This window comes from Dipodomys merriami, unplaced genomic scaffold, assembly GCF_024711535.1.
Source record: "Dipodomys merriami isolate MVZ:Mamm:240054 unplaced genomic scaffold, mDipMer1.0.p SCAF_12, whole genome shotgun sequence".
In the NCBI taxonomy this organism is placed as follows: Eukaryota; Metazoa; Chordata; class Mammalia; order Rodentia; family Heteromyidae; genus Dipodomys; species Dipodomys merriami.
The window spans coordinates 19,927,769-19,944,708 of NW_027202493.1; the positions used below are offsets into that span (position 1 = coordinate 19,927,769).

General features: G+C 35.8%; 1 long non-coding RNA gene across 1 annotated transcript in view; it reads right to left on the minus strand.

Annotated features, from left to right (window-relative positions):
- Window positions 1-344: 344 nt before the first annotated feature.
- LOC138823029 (uncharacterized) overlaps window positions 345-16,940 on the minus strand; it is a 93,918-nt gene continuing 77,322 nt past the window's right edge. Inside the window, exon 4 of the long non-coding RNA XR_011370717.1 lies at window positions 345-415. This is a non-coding gene — a long non-coding RNA (uncharacterized lncRNA). The remainder of the gene's footprint in view (window positions 416-16,940) is intronic.

The window sequence follows — 16,940 nt, forward strand, 5'->3', positions numbered from 1 at the left end:
AATGCAATCTTGAAATTCTTGTCCCATTCAGTTTTATGAGGTTTTGTAAGAGTTGGCTGCTCCCTTATTCTTTTGAGAACTTTTCATGATTAAGTCTCTGAAATCTAAAAAAGAAGAGTTCAATGCTAGAAATAAAAATACATATGCTTATTGCATGATCTAGTACATGCATAGAGCCTAGATCCCAGTAAAAAATGTTGTTTCCAGATTTTCTTTCATTTCTCAACAAGTTTATTGAACAGGCTATGGAGTAGATATCTTTCTGGATTCTCACCTTCTTTCTTCTGTGTGTTACAAATTCTTAGTCTCTTTGGGCCTGGGTCCCCATCGTAGAGTTTGATGACTTTCTCTATTCATTCACCTTGGGAGACTTACCTTCTATTTCTCTTGGAAGATGCTTTCAGACCCTCGTGTTCTACAAATAAAAGGAAAATATGATAGCCACAGATCCTTTCTTTTATAGCTTTTTAAAAAAAAATGTTCAATGTGAAGAAGCTTCCTCTCATTAATTTTGACCATAATTCATGCTATAACTTCAGGTCACTGACATCATTCTATCTTTATTTTCCCTCATTTTTTCCAACATTTAATTTTATTTTCTTAGATTCCAAGTCACAAAAAGTACAGGTCATGGTAGAAAAAAAGAGGTGGAGAAAAGTTGGGTAAAGAAAATTCTACCTTGTCTCACAGCAGAATCTAAGTATGTTTGATGATATCATAAACTATAAGAGTAAACAAGTTCTAAAACTAACAAGCTTGTATCACAAGGAAGAAAGGGAGGAAAAGAAAACATAAATCTAATTTACTTAACTCCATAACCTATGGTCATACATTTCTGTGTACATGGTTAATTATATCCATTTTTTTTCTCTTTATGGCAGTGAATGCTTCAATAAAATATACCAGCCAGGGGAATTGAGAAAAGGAAATTAAGACAGTTAGAAAACAGCATTAATATTTATTAGTAACACTTAAATCAGAATTATATATTAAAAAGAAGCTTTTAAATTTCTTTTCAAATTTGATTTGGACAAAAAAATGCATAAGATGGTACAACATATTTCTAGGACTTGCTCAGGATTTGCAACATTAGTTTATTTTTTATCATTTTATCATTTACTAGGGGTGTTTTAACCATTTCTTAAATCAAGTGCTTTTAGAAACTGGTCTTACTAAGAAACATAATAAAACAAATGCTCATTTTTAAGTGTCAAGAGACTTTGAGGCATTTTTACCAAAAAAGTCAATAAAATTATAATAAACAGTAGCAATATGTTCATTTTACACACTTTGAGGTCCACCTTGCTTAAATGTTTTCAAATCAATTAAATGCATCTGTTTAAATGTACTGTGTGAAGTTCTTTTTTTTTTTCACTTTCCCCCCTTTGGTTTATCTCCTGTTGTCACTGTTTTTTTATTTTCATACCCTGTGTTTTATATACATATATGAGATTTGGGGGATGGAAGGGGAATAACAAAATGGTGAAACAATGAACAAAAGAATGAACCGGTATAACAGCAGTAGTCACAAGACACTATGTTGGAAATGAACTTTACAACTTGAGGAGGAGGGGAGGAGGGGGGGAGGGAAACTACAATACGTGAGCATGCTAAGTAATATTGAGTCTCTTTATTCTGTGTGCTCATTTTATCATTCATAAAACCAGAATTTGAGAGAGGAATAGCTTATGTGATACTAGCAATCCTGAGGCCCTGAGTTCAAACCCTAATACTGTCAAACAGAATTTTATTATTTGCCTCTTGTGAGTCTCATGAAGAATTCTGGTCATGTAAAGCAAGGTTAAAGCAAGTAGTTATCCCTTAGATAAGAATGGATATTATCATCAAATAAATAAAACCAACTAAATTTTTCCCTCTGTCTGTATCTGCATGTATTACCTTGTTTCCTATATTTGGTGTACGAATATCAATAGGCTGCAGATTCAGTCACTAGTATGCTCGAAAAGTAGCATATGAAACTGGAAGATGATGTCATAGCTCTCATATGAATTATTGACATTATATCCAATATTCTCTTAAGGATTGTTTTATTGTTACCTCCTTCTTACTTATCAAGGTATTTGGCAATTAGGAACATACAGAGCAAAACTTCTGAGGAACACACTGTATCAATGTTAATAAACATCACCTGATATTCATGGATGGCTTAATATATGCAGATAGTATATTGCCTAATATCACTGTCCAGGATGCACATAACTCTGCTGTGGGCAGCTTCTGTCCTTAACATAAGATGTCTTTCAACAATTGTCAACCATTTAGCTTTATCCCTTCTTCTAGTAAAGGAAATCTACTCTAATATGTGGAAATGGCTATCTTTATTCTCCTTTCCTGCATTTCTGTTGTTAATATAAAGGTGATATACAGATGAATTACAGTTACATAAGTCAGATAAAGTGTACATTTCTTTTTGAACAATGTCACCCCTTCCCTCACTCTCTCCCAGATTTTTTTCCCCACCCAGAAGTTGTATAGCCCATTTTCCACATAGTGTCTAATGCATACTGGATATATCTGGAAAAAGCCTGAATGGTAAAGGGACATATTAAAATAGCACAACAATTCACTTCCCTTACAATAGTAAGCTACCACATTTGTTAGTCTGTGTCTTCTGAATATGATTAAATATGTAAGGATTTTATTTTTTAAATTAACATGGACCATTTTTGTGTTAAAAGCTTCATACCATCTCTGTGCTAGTTATTCCTAAAATATGCAATTGGTTGTTATAAGCTGTAGTCATCCCTTTGTGCTATAGAAACCTGTAATTCATTCTTCCTTTCTAGCTGTATTTTGATAAGTGTTATTGACTTCGCTACATCTCTCAGCCCCTACCCATTGTAGCCTCTAGTGATCCCTAATAAACACTTTTCTGTTAAAATATCCATTTTGTCAGTTTGACCAATTAGTTAGCATGTGAGACATTTGCCTTTCTATGTCTAGCTTACTTCACTGAACAGTGTCTTTTATTTCTATTTATCCTACCACAAATGACAGGATTCATGGGAAGGAGATGGGAATGGTAGTTACCTTGGTTCAGCCATCACAAATTGTATACATGTGTTAAATGATAGCCTGCTCCCCAGAAATATGCATAATTATGTCAATTTTAAATGTTCTGAAATTTTAAAAGTAGCAATACAGAAGAGTAAAATAGAATAATACCCTTACCTTAAAACACAATTCTTATAAGACAAAACTGGAAAACGCTGGGGAGAAAGCAATTGCTTTCATGTCTAAGAAGTTTTGACATGGCCACTATGGAACATTTGGGTCACTCTGGGCCATCAGAGGAGACCATGTCTCCCAGGAACAGGAAACCTCAGTACCCCTGTTTCTCTTCTTGCAAAGCAGCTTCTTGGGTGTGTGGCTACAGTGTCATTTGAGATGGGTTTCAGGAGTCATACCATTAACATTTTGCAGGTGAATATCTGCAAGCTATATTTGCATGGTCACCACAAATCTCTCCTTGTGGTTCCTGCCGTGGTATTTGCTACTGAATCCAAAGGAACCACCTTTGATATAGTCTTTAAAATCTCACTCTTCAAGATGGCATGCAAAGAGTTTTCTTAAAATCTGTGACTTCATTTGTACTCAGGAAATTAGATGTTCACGAGAAGGATGATCACGTGGAACATCTCACCACAGAGTGAAGCTGTTATGCTCCATTTATTATGCAGGACTTTATCATCCAGCTTCTGTCTTCCCTAATATACTGAAATGGCTTCATAAAGTCATCAGTGTCATCTTAATTGCCAAATCTGTCAGACATTTCACCATCAGAATTGAGGTTCATGTGCATTTAACATTGCCAGTCATTCATTTCTTAAAATTTCCCTTTTCCAAGGCTATGAACATAACAGTCTGTTTATTCTCTTTATGTCTTACAGTAATTTCTATATTTCTCTCCATATTTTCATATGTGCGCTTGTGTGTGGTGATGTTCGATAACATGATCTCATAATGTAACCCAGGTTGGACTTAAACTCATTATCCTCATGCATCTATTTCTTAAGTACTGATACACAGGCATGCTCTAGCCAGCCTGGATAATTTTTTCCTTATTTTTTGTTCCTTCCAAATTATTAAATACCATTTTGCCCCAGATCATTAAATACAATTTCCCCCTATGTCTCTTAGCTTAGTCTTATACTCCTTTTATCCTACAGTCTTTCTCTAAAAATCCTGTCCTCTGCGGTATAAGAAACCTTCATTTTTTCATGAAGTATTATATTTATCAAGCACTTAATGAATGCAGTGCCCTGACTGTGTTATGCCCCAAAGATTGATTATGGGGGGGAAAACATCTCTAGTTTTGATAGATTAATTGCCCAGTTGGGAAAAACTTGAAATTTAATAGGAGATTCTATGTCAAGAAGGCTCTGGTACAATAGAAGAGTGTACGTGGTTTTGGGTATGAACTGAAGGGTAGGTACCTAATTTAGATTTGGAAAATTGGAGAATCTTCTGATGAGAAAATGACCACTACATGAAGATATTACAAGGCACTGTGGGGCATTCCAAACTCAGAAAACACCATATTGGAGGAGCTATGGGTCACTGTGATGTTCCTTTTATTGGCAATATTGAAGAAGGTAAAAAGGAAAGGTTACATCACAAAGATGTTTAAAAAAATAAGCTACTTTGATGAAGAGTGTGGTGTGCTGTATTACAGTCTTTGGTATTCATTCTGACTGAAATCCTTGGACAGGCTTCAAATAAGGTTTTTCTCATGATTTAAAGATGGGTGCTGGTGGCTCATGCTTGTAATCCTTACTACTCAGGAGACTGAGATCTGAGGATCACAATTCAAAGCCAGCTCAGGCAAGAAAGTCTGAGATTTTTATCTCCAATAACCTACTCAGAAAAATCTGAAAGAGGCTCTGTGGCTCAAGTGTAGAGCACTAGCCTTGAGCTCAGAGAGGTTCAGGAACAGTGCTCAGACCACTAGATCAATCTCCATTATTGGCAAAAACAAACAAACAAACAAAAAAACAAGCACATGATTTATTTAGAAAAATGCTTTGGAAGTTGAATGATGGAATAGAAACAAGACTATAATTGAGGTAGGCAAAGAGTACCACATCTCACTTTGATCAGATCTTATTTAAACAGTACATATCAAGCATTTAAAATGCTAAATGTAAAGACAGGCTTTAGATTAATGTGGACAGTATGATACAAAGCAAAATCAAAGAACAAAATTAAACCAAGTTGAACTTTGTAAGTGTGCGTGTGTATATATAGATAATGTGCTTATAGTGTTTATATAGATAGATAGATAGATAGATAGATAATGTGCTTATATGTCTAGTTTCATAGTTGTCTCAATCGACCATATAACTCATTTACTCAAACTAGATATCCTACTCTTTTATTTCCTTCTTCCTTTATATCCATTTAGCCTGTCTGTCCCAAAATATGTCTTACATCTATTCACGTCTTTCTATCCCACTGTTACCATCTCAATCCATGCCTCCATTATCCTTTGCCCAATTACTGACATTAGCTTCTTAAGTTGGTCTCAGCTTTCTACTCTTTACACTCTATGGTCTACTTTCCCTGTGTGAGAGAGAATAATCTTTCTGTAACATGATTCACATTATCTTATTCTACATCTACAACATCTAGTATCTTTGTATTGTATTTAAAATAATACATGACTCTGTCTTATGCCTGCAAGGTCTTATGCACTCTGACATTACGTAATTTTTAATGTCACCTCATGCTAGCCTGCTCCAATCTCTTGTCCCACATTAGATTTCTGAAGTTTCTCAATTAAACTGGTTTTTCTCATATTTTTCTATCCACCAGCTATATCCTGTATTTTCATTTTACTTCACATCATTGGTTGCCTTTCTGGTCCATGGTTATCATTCTGATCCATACTGCCCCATTTCTTGCTTGGCCACTGTAATAACTCATCTGAGTTTCCAGCTTCTGTTCTTTCCCCTATATAACAACAAAGTGATCTTTTCAAAATGTGAAACAGAGTATGCCATCCTTCATTAGCTACTCACCATATTAAAAATTAAATCCAACAAATGGACCATCTTTCACTGAACTTTGCCTTCTGACTGGCATCCTTTCTTCTACTTGTCTACATTCTGTTTCTTCGTCAGCCCCAGTGGCTTTTTCTAAAGACAGTAGCATGCCTGAGGGAAGGTCCTGAAGCTCATCTATCCAGGAATCTGCTCTTTCCATGTCTCCAGGGGTCTCAGTTCCATTGTAGTCCTCTGATCAAACAATATCTCTCTTGAGAGGTCCTTCCAGGCTCATCTTCTTGTCCTTTACCTTTCCTTATCATTTCCTGTGTCTGTTCTTATATTACTGTTATTCATCATAATGAACTGTTCTTCATCATGAGCTGTCATTTTACTGTACTTTGAAATGTACTTATTACCTTACTCATGTAACTGTAACCCCTCTATATATTATCTTTACAATAAAAATATAATAAAAAACTAACCAAAAAAAGAATTTTAATTAACATTGTAGTGTAGACCTGTTTATTGGCTATAACTTTTATAATAAGTTTCTTGTGAACATTGACTTTGTTTTTTTCTTTTTTCTTTTTTTGTTCGGTCATGGGACTTCAACTCTGGGCCTGGGCGCTGTCCCTCAGCTCTTCAGCTCAAGGCAAGAGCTCTACCACTTGAGCTACAGAGCCACTTCTGGTTTTCTGGTGGTTTATTGGAGATAGGAGTCTCACGGTCTCTCCTGCCCAGGCTGGCTTTGAACTGCGATCCTCAGATCTCAGCCTCCTGAGTAGCTAGGATTACAGGCGTGAGCCACCAGCACCCAGCTTGTCTTTGTTTTTTTTTTTTTTTTTTAATAATGCTTCTCCAATATTTAGAACAGGACTTGATGTACATTCAACAAATATTTGTTGAATAACTGAATTGAAGACTGGGAAGCCCTATCAATTAATAATTAAGACTATAGATACTTACTCATTAGAATAAGTTAAACAGCTGTCATAATCAACATCCTAATAATACATCTAAGGTTTACTTAGATGAGAGGACTTCAGTGTTAAATACAGGTCTGGGGAGATTAATGGCAAACTTACTGTTCAACTAATAATGAATTAGAAATAAAGCATGGCCTACTTGATTACAATCTGCTAATATATTAAATTTATCCATTATCTTATCATATTCACATTCTATTCTTTTTTAATCTCAGAAATTAACTTCATAAATGCAGGCAACTAAATGAAACTCAATGAAGATGTTGATTCCAGATTCCAGCATTTAAATGTTGTCAGGAAGAGAAAGAGGACTTTATGAGATATTTCACAAAGCAAGATGATTTTCTATGGCATTATTTTCATAAAAGAGCAAATACCAGGCAGGTGCCAATATCTCAAACATGTTTTTTTTTTTTTTTTTTTTTTGTTGGCCGTGGGCTTGAACTCTGGGCCTGGGCACTGTCCCTCAGCTCTTCAGCTCAAGGCAAGCACTCTACCACTTGAGCTACAGCGCCACTTCCAATATCTCAAACATGTAATTCTAGCTACTTAGGAGGTTAAGATCAGAAGATTGCTGTTCAAAATCAGCTAGAGAAGCAAAATCTCTGACTCTTACCTCTAAATAACTAACAAAAAGTTGAAAATGGAGGTATGGCTCAAGTGGTAGAGCAGCAACCTTGAGTGAAAAAGCTAAGGGACACCACTCAGGCTGAGTCCAGGCCCCAATATGGAGGAGGGAAAAGAGCAAACGCTGTGTGATAAGACGTTTGGACAGTTAAAAGGAAAAGATTCAAGACAACTATTTATTGTACATCTTGGTGACTATAGTGTTTGTGAATCGGCTTGATTTAGCCATTCAATAATATATAAATATATCAAAAATGTTATGTATCATAACATTCTTATTTTCCAGTTAAATAAGCAAAACATATGTATTATTTTAAGATAAATCAACCAAAGGCAGATGGCTCATGCCTGTAATCCTAGCTGCTCAGGAGGCAGCTTAGGCATGAAAGTTCTTGAGACTCTTACCTCCAATTAACTACCAAAAACCTATGACCAAAGTGGTAGAGCAACTAGCCTTGAGCAAAATAGCTCAGAGACAGGGCTAGGACAAATTCAAGCCCAAGGACTGACCTACTCTGTGTCTCTCTCTGTGTCTCTCTGTGTCTCTCTGTATCTCTCTCTGTGTCTCTCTGTGTCTGTCTCTGTCTGTCTCTGTCTGTCTGTCTGTCTGTCTGTCTGTCTCTCTCTCTTTCTCACACACACACACACACACACATACACACACACACACACACACACACACACACACACACACACACACACACACACACACACACACACACACACCATAAAGATAAATCAACAGTACAAAGTGAATTAGGAAACCAGCAGAGAAGCAAGGTAGAACAAATCCTTCCTAAGCCACTATTTTTTCTTTTTATTATCTTTAAGTAGTGATACAAAAGAATTCCAGTTAGCAAGGCAATTTAGGAATAGTTTGATCAGTGTTTAATAGTCTCATCCATCCCATCCATACTCAGCCCTTCCTTCACTCTTCTCAAGTTTATAGGTTATGCATTGAATTTTTAAGTGCGTTTTCCCCCTCTTCTCCTCTTCATTCCTTTATCCTTTTTCCCTTCACCATACCCCACACCTTTTGAATAGGTATTTTATTTTGATGAAGTTTGCTTTTGACTTAGTAAGAAATTATACTGTTTGAGACTTCACTTATATCTTATTTCAGTTAATGCAAATGTATAAAATGAACCACTATTCTCTGTCTTACTCCTAGCAAGTTTTGTGATCATGTTTCCCCCTGTACAATGAAGGTATATGACATAGAAGTATCGAGTGCCAAGTATTTCTTAAGAAACTCAAGAAATAATGCATACTACATCACTACCTATGCCTTATGGATGATTGATCAATCTTCACGAAAGGCACACAACTATCTTTTTTTCTATTTTCTCACAGTTTCTAAAGCATTGAAGCATAATTGATTGGACTTGGATCATTTGGGTCAACTGCTTCTATTTGATTTTAGATGCATAGAAAGAATAGTTGTCTTATTTTTAGTTTTATTCTTTTCCATAGTCATCCTAAGATCAGAGTAATACAGAAGATGGAATAGAGCCACATGAAATAGCAAAGAAAAAAATCAACTTGCCACAGATTTAAATTTTAGTAATACTATACTAGTTTCACAGTTTTCTATGTATAAGTAACTTATTCCTAAGTCACAGACTTCATATTTTTAAGAATGAAATATATACGTTTTGGTTTGGATAGAAATCTAGTTTTCCATGTGAAAGAATGAAGGTAGTTTTAAAACTGTTTGTCATGGTAATAAGGTAGTTGACAGAGTTTGCCTCTCATACTTCTGGGCCACATAAGACTTTGGGAATAATTATTTCTGGAAATATTCTCTCAACATATGTGACAGTAACTGGTCAAGCTCAACAACCTCAAGATGGGTTTTAGAGCATGTATAGATTACTTCCTTGTTTAGGGTACTTTCACCAATAAAAATTTGTGGCAAGCAGTGGCATCTTTATTACCCAACTCATCAATGGGATGCTGAGTTAGGGGAATGCTTTGGGTGATTGAGTGACTATTGAATTAGTAATTTGCCAAGCTCCAAGTAAGTGATTGAATAAAAAAAAAATCTAGAAAGGAAACTATTTTCAGGACTAGAACTGAGAAGGAAAACGCAAAATCTAAATCATGAAAGTCTCTGATACATTTAGTATTTAATTAACTGATATGATTCAATATCCTTTTTCAGCCTCAGCAAATATGATGATTGCTACAATGGCCTTGTATGAGAGTTTTCTGTAGGTAGCAAATTTTAAATGAACTTGCATTATCTGCTTTGCCTCATGGATATATAACAAAAGAACATGGAGATGTTGTTATTTTTAAATCTCTGTTAATGCAATGATTTTTCAATCCCATAGTTGATATATTTTCATGACAAAGACATGGATTCTAAGAATAATCACACTGTTAATATTTGCCCTCTAATGTACCAAGTGAAAAATCTTATAAGATATTTGTGTTTCCCCAAATAAATCTGATTTGACATTTTGCAGCTCCCTTGACTCTGTTTAGCCAACCAATAATGCTCAGTGAGGATACATAGATTGGCATCCATAACTTTCAAGGTGATGAGTCTTCAGGAAGGTGAAGGAAGTCAGGTGATCAGGAGAGAAGTAGGAACCCAAGCAGGGAGAGCGAAGCAGGCAACAAAGCCTGCCCTGCCTTCAATGACCTAGAGTTTCAAATCTGAGATCATCTGCCTAAAAACACATTCAGAAATATGGGGGAAAACATCCACCCAACTTCTTTTTTATATGTGAAAATACCGTACAGAGGGGTTACAATTATATGAGAAAGGTAATGAGTACATTTCTTATCAAGCATTGTTGCCTCCTCCTTTGTTTCCCCTTCCCATCCCTTCCCATCTCCCTCCCCTCCCCCTATCCCCCCTCCCCTCTCCCCTCCCCCCCCCCCCCGCGCCAAAGTTGTAAAGTTCATTTTTCGACATAATCTCTTGCACATCTTATTGTTGCAATGGGTCCACCCATATCCCTATTTAAACAATTTGTTTTTTCCCTTCCCCTCCACAAATTATACCAACATCAAAAACAGTGAAAACAGGGGTTATACTGTGGGGGAGGGACATACAAAGCAACAAAGAAATATCTTATAAAAATGTTAGAAACAATAGCAAGAAAGAAAAACAATTTGAGTCCTTATCTTGTGATTCATTTCTCCTAACATCAACTTATCTGACCATTTCTGCTTGTCTCAGACATATACTAGTTATTTCAAATAAAGGAAATCATGGAACCTATGTTTCTTTGGGCCTGGCTTACTTCACTTAATATAATTTTCTCCAAGTCTTTCCATTTCCTAACAAATGGGACAATGTCATTCTTTCTGATGGAGGCATAGAATTCCATTGTGTATATATACCACATTTTCTTGATCCATTCATCTACTGTGGGGCATCTAGGTTGGTTCCATATCTTAGCTTAACTTCTATCTTAACTTAGATGAGGATGGAAGAAATAGATGAACATCTCTCCTGATAATTTAATGTACACTGGCCTGCATTTGGCTTGGAGCCTAAATCCATATTGTTTATGCAGACCTCAATTCCCAAGCCCCAGATTATAATATAAAGTGGACCTAAGCCTAGAATGCTCACAGGGACCTAGAAGAAACAAACATAAATCCTACCAAGGTATATTTAGACTGACAGCTAGCTTATTCACAAAAAAATAACGAACAAGGGTAGAATATAACACAATATTGTCAATGTGTTCAGAGAAAATAGTAGAAAATCTTGACTTGTTTTCACTGCTGAAGTATCTTTCAAAAATGAAGACAAAATAACAACCTGAGAAGAATTTCAGAGCTCACAGCTAAATGACTCCTAATATAATGATTGCTGAAAGATATGATACAAAAAGAAGGAAAGGGTTCCAATCAGGTCTGAAAGAAGGGAGAGAAAAAGAGACATGTGCCTCTAATGAACAGTGTTGAAGATGTTAATCACTGCTGTGTTTAGGGATTACAAAAATAAGCTAAATTAAAAACATGATGATTGCAAATGTTCTCTGAAAGGGGTGATGGGAAATAACGCAGTTTAAGGACCTTAAAGGGAAAGAAGAGAAAATAGATTCACATACATACACCTTTGCAGGATGGCAATGAACGTAACATTGGAGATGACTTCTAAACAGTGAAGGATGTGAAAAATACATCTTAATTTAAAAAGAATTAAATTTTTAAAAACTCACTTCCAAAAGATCTGGAGCAGGGAGACAAGGAACACAAAAGATCAGGCCATATCAAGGGTCGATGACCCTTGTGTCCAAGACTAAAGGTGTTATATTTACCAGTGAAGCATACTTAACCACACCAAATCACTTTCTACTCACACTCATCATTCATGAAAGTCCTATTACTATCCAAATTTGCTTTTCACCATCATTATTGTTATTATTATCTTTAAGTAGTCATACAAAAATGTTGCAATTTAACAAAGCAACTTATGAATGAATGCATCTCGATCAGTGCTATCCCTTTCAACATTCTCATCCCTCGCTCCCCTACCCACTCTTTCCTTTACTCTTCTTATTTTGTAGATATACTTTTGGATTCTTTTGTCTGCATTTTTCTCCCACTTCTCTTCATTCATCTACCCTTTTCTCCTGGACCATATCCCTTTTGAGTACTTGGTTCCTGGTGTTACATTTTGCTGAACTTTGAGTTTGGGCTTTTTAAGGAATTGTACTATCTGAGATCTCCCTTGAATCTGACATATTTTAGTCAATACATTTATATACACTTGTTTACCACCTAACATATTTACTTACAAGTTTGTGTGCTAACTTTAGCTTCCAGGTATAAGAGAAAACATTCATCCTTTTTCTCTCTGGGCCTGATTTACTTCACTTAATATCTCTGGCCATAAAGGAAGTGTAAATCAAAACAACATTGAGATTCCATCTCACCCCACTGAGAATTGTCATTGTCAAGAACACTGACAGTAAGCTGGGCACTGTTGGCTCACGCCTGTAATCCTAGCTACTCAGGAAGCTGAGATATGAGGATCACAGTTCAAAGCCAGCCTGTGCAGGGAAGTCCATGAGACTCTTACCTCCAATAAACCACTATAAAACCGGAAGTGGCGCTGTGGCTTCCGGTGGTACAGCACTCGCCTTGAGCTGAAGAGCCCAGGGACAACGCCCAAGCCCGGAGTTCAAGCCCCACGACCAACAACAACAACAAAAAGTAAACTAACAGTAATAGATACTATTGGATTGGCCAAAAGGGAACCCTAATACACTGTCAGTGAAAATTTACATGTGTTCAACTATTGTGGAAAGCACTGTGAGGGTCCTCAAAAAATTAAACATAGATCTACCTTAGGATCCAGCAATTCTACTCCTCTTCATTTATCCAAAAGTTGATAAACTAGGATATACTACAGTTACCAGCATAACAGTGTTTATTGTAGCACTATTCACCATAATCAAGACTTTGAATCAACCCATATGACTGTGAGTGGGTAAGTGGATTTAAAAAAATGTGGTGTATATACAGAATGAAATTTTAACTTATTCATTAGAAAGAATGATAACCCAATTTTATAGATAAACTGTAGGCAAAGAAGCATTATCTTTGTCTGTTCAGGCATAACAAAAAGACACAATAGACTGGGTGGGTCAAACATTCAAAACTGATTTTCTCATAGATCTTCAATCTGGAAAGTCGAGGAGGAAAGAGACCATCTAGCCATCTTTCATCATGAGACCTCATCTCTTGGCTTCAGCTAGCGCCCTATGGCTTGGTACTCACTAGTGTTTTTCTTTGTGAACATGTCAAGGGCATAAGAGTGAAGGTGTGCAGGGCTCCAGTGTCTCACACCTGAATCCAAGAATCCTAGCTACTCAAGAAGGCTGAGATCTGAGGTTCAAAGCTAGCCCAGCCAGAAAAGTCCCTGAGACATCTCTAAAAAACTACACCCATGCCCCATCAAGGCCAGAATTGGGGCTGTGGTTTAAGTGGCAGAACACTAGCCTTGAGCAAAAGAAGCTCAAGGACAGTGCTCAGGCCTTAAGTTCAAGCTCCAAGGAGCGGCTTACAAACACATACAAAGAGTAAGCAAGCTTTCCTGCTATCTCCTCTTTCTTTTAGGGGTACTAATCAAATCAACACAAAGCCTCTAATTTCACGATACCAGGTATTAATTTCTTCCTCAAACACCCCAAGTCTAAATTACATCCAGTTAAGGGTTAAGACTTAGGAGGGACACAAATATCCCAAGATTAAATGATGGTCAAAAACAAAACAAATCAAAAATGGCAAGATTCAAACCCAGGCAGTCTGGCTGAAGAGTTAGTATCTTTAAACATTACCAGAAGAGGTAATATAGAAATAGACATCATTATGTCAAATACTTAAATGAACATAGTGAGTGAAATTTCCTATCTCCCAGTAAAGATAATCTTACTAAATTGGAGAAAAATCTATTTGCTTAGAAGGAGTTTATCTAAAAAAATGGTTACTGAGCATTTCATTCTATGCATGTATTGTGATATATTTTTCTAAGTTCATGATTTGATATACTTGGCATTAATATCAATAAAGCTGATGAAAACTCTTCTTTATACATATTTTTGTGGAGTATGTTTATGAAAACATGTTTTGTATTAAAGAAATGAAGATGCATATTTGAAGATAACTGTAACAAAAATATGGAAAATACATATACTGAAAACAAACATTGCCAAAGGAAATTTAACTTGTAAGTAAATGGTGAAGTATACCTTGTCCATAGATTGAAAACTCAGTATTTTAAAAATATTACAATTCTATGAATTGATAAAATAGATTAAATATAATTTTAATCAAAGTACCAGATAGAATTTTTGTAGAATTTGGCACGCTGACTCTAGTGTTTAAATGACAACATGAATATCAATAGAATAGCTAACATCTTACTGCTACTTAAATTATAAAGTGACTAAGATTTTCATCTTCAATCATATTTATGAAAATTCTCATCAGTATAATAGCTGTGCAATGATATTCTTTGATTAAAAGTGAGAGAAAATTCCTTTTAGCCTTGTACTGCTGTTTATTGTAGCTTAGAAAGAGAGATAATAAATGAGTTTTTATCAAACATCTTATTTTTGGACGCTTTATTAAATATGATTATTATTCTTTTATTTCCTCAGAATAGTATCGTAGGTTCTTCTATCTGTTCATTTTTCAGAGTACATAGTATTATAGAGAATGATGGGTTTCATTATGACTATTCCACAATGCACATAATATGCTTTGATCATTTTTCACCTCCGGCTCTCTCTTCCATCCTCTGCTCTTCCCCTTCTTCTTCTCAAATAATCCTTTTTTGACTTGCATGCGTTTTGCTTTTTTTTTTTTTTTGATTGGTCATGGGGCTTGAACTCTGGCCTGGGCGCTGTCCCTCGGCTCTTCAGCTCAAGGCTAGTGTTCTACCACTTAATCCACAATGCCATTTCCAGTTTTCTGGTAGTGTATTGGAGATAAGAGTCTCATGGACTTTCCTTCCCAGTCTGGCTTTGAACAGTGATCCTCAGATCTCAACCTCCTTAGTAGCTTGGATTCAGGCTCTTTTAAATCTTTTTAAATCTTTTAAATCTAGATTCCATAAATGAGAAAACATCAGTACTTGGTTTGCTGAGTCTTTCTTATTCTGCCAACATGATTATCCCCATATCCATCCATTTTCCTGCAAATAACATAATTCTCTTTTTTCATAGCTAAATAAACTTTATTGTATAGCTATGCCACAGTTTCCTTACACATGTAACTGCTGATAAACACCTGGCTGATTCCATAACTTGGCTATTGCAAAAAATGCTATAATAAACATGAGTGAACAAGTATCTGTATTGTATGCTGACTTTATATACTAAGGAACAGTGTAGCAGGATAGAATGCTTTTTAAAATTAAATTGTATTGTATTTTTGGCAGTACTGAAATTGTAATTTGGGGTTTCATAGTTACTAGGCAGAAGCCCTCTTTCTAAAGCCATGCCGTCAACCTGTGTTGCTTTTGTTATTTTTAATATAGGACCTCCTTTTTTTTTTAAGGCCAGACTGAACAGCAATTCTCCTATTTGCACTTTCCATTGTAGCTGGGATGACAAAGCATGGACTATCATCATCATTTTTTTTTCTGTTGAGGTGGGGTAATGAAAACTTTATTTGTGACTAGGCTTGCCTAGAACACTGGTCCTCTCAGTCTCCACTCCTCAAGTGTCTGGGATTATAGACATGATACCCAGACATCCTGCTGGCAATTTAAAAATGGGGCTATACTGGCCAGGTGCTAATGACTCACTCCTGTAATTCTAGCTACTCAAGAGACTGAAATCTAAGAACTGCAGTTGAAAGCCAGTGGGATTTATCTACAATTTACCATCAGAAAACTAGAAGTGTGTGGCTCAAAGTGGTAGAGCCTAGAGCAAAAGAGCTCAGTGACAGTGTTCAAGCCCTGAACTCAAACAAACAAACAAAAGAAAGAGCTATAGTTTTTGGTAGGCAAGACACTGCACTGACTTGGAAGAAATTGGAACAAACGCCAACTGAAATACTTCGTATAATGGATGATCCTGATAAAGCAACTTTAATCATTTTATTAATATAGCCACATTTGTGTTTTTAAATCTTTGCCTTCTGTTTAATAATTTTATCAACACAATGCAATTTGGTTATCAAAAATTAAACATAGCGGTAGTAATCCGTATCAGGTATTTCCGTTATACCCAGAGGTACTCACATTGAACTTGTGCTGGGCTGCTATTTACTCTTCATGTTTCTGCCCTTAGCAATGTACAATTTAGGAAAGAGGGAAAGAGATTAGAAGCAATGAGTGCTTTTCCTTTTGCTCAATATCATTGATCAAATAATCTGTCTGTGCCCATATAACAAGCCTGAGAAAATAGTGTAGTTTTATTAGTGGTAACTTTCCAGAATCAATAACTTTTCTAATGAACATAAAAGCCTGGGCACCTTGCAGTTCAAATTCATGCAATTGGATTGCTTGTTGTAATCAAGCAGTGGCATTAACATTCTGTTGTGCTAAAAAAAAAAAAATAAGTGTTTAGTAATTTAGTTCTCAACTGCTTTTGGCATTTCAACCCTTTGTTGGTTTCTAATGCAGAAATTTCTCCTGTAGTAAAAAGTAATTTATTGACTTCTTTTCCTTTATCACCTGTGACGAATAGGTTTTACCAGCCTTTCTCTTCAAACATTGCTGGACAGAACTTGGTGCTCTCCAACCTTAGCAAATTGAAGTTTAATCTTTATGGTAAGATTTCCTTTAAATTCTATTTGGCCCTAGATTATGAAAGTAACTATTATATTTTATAATAAG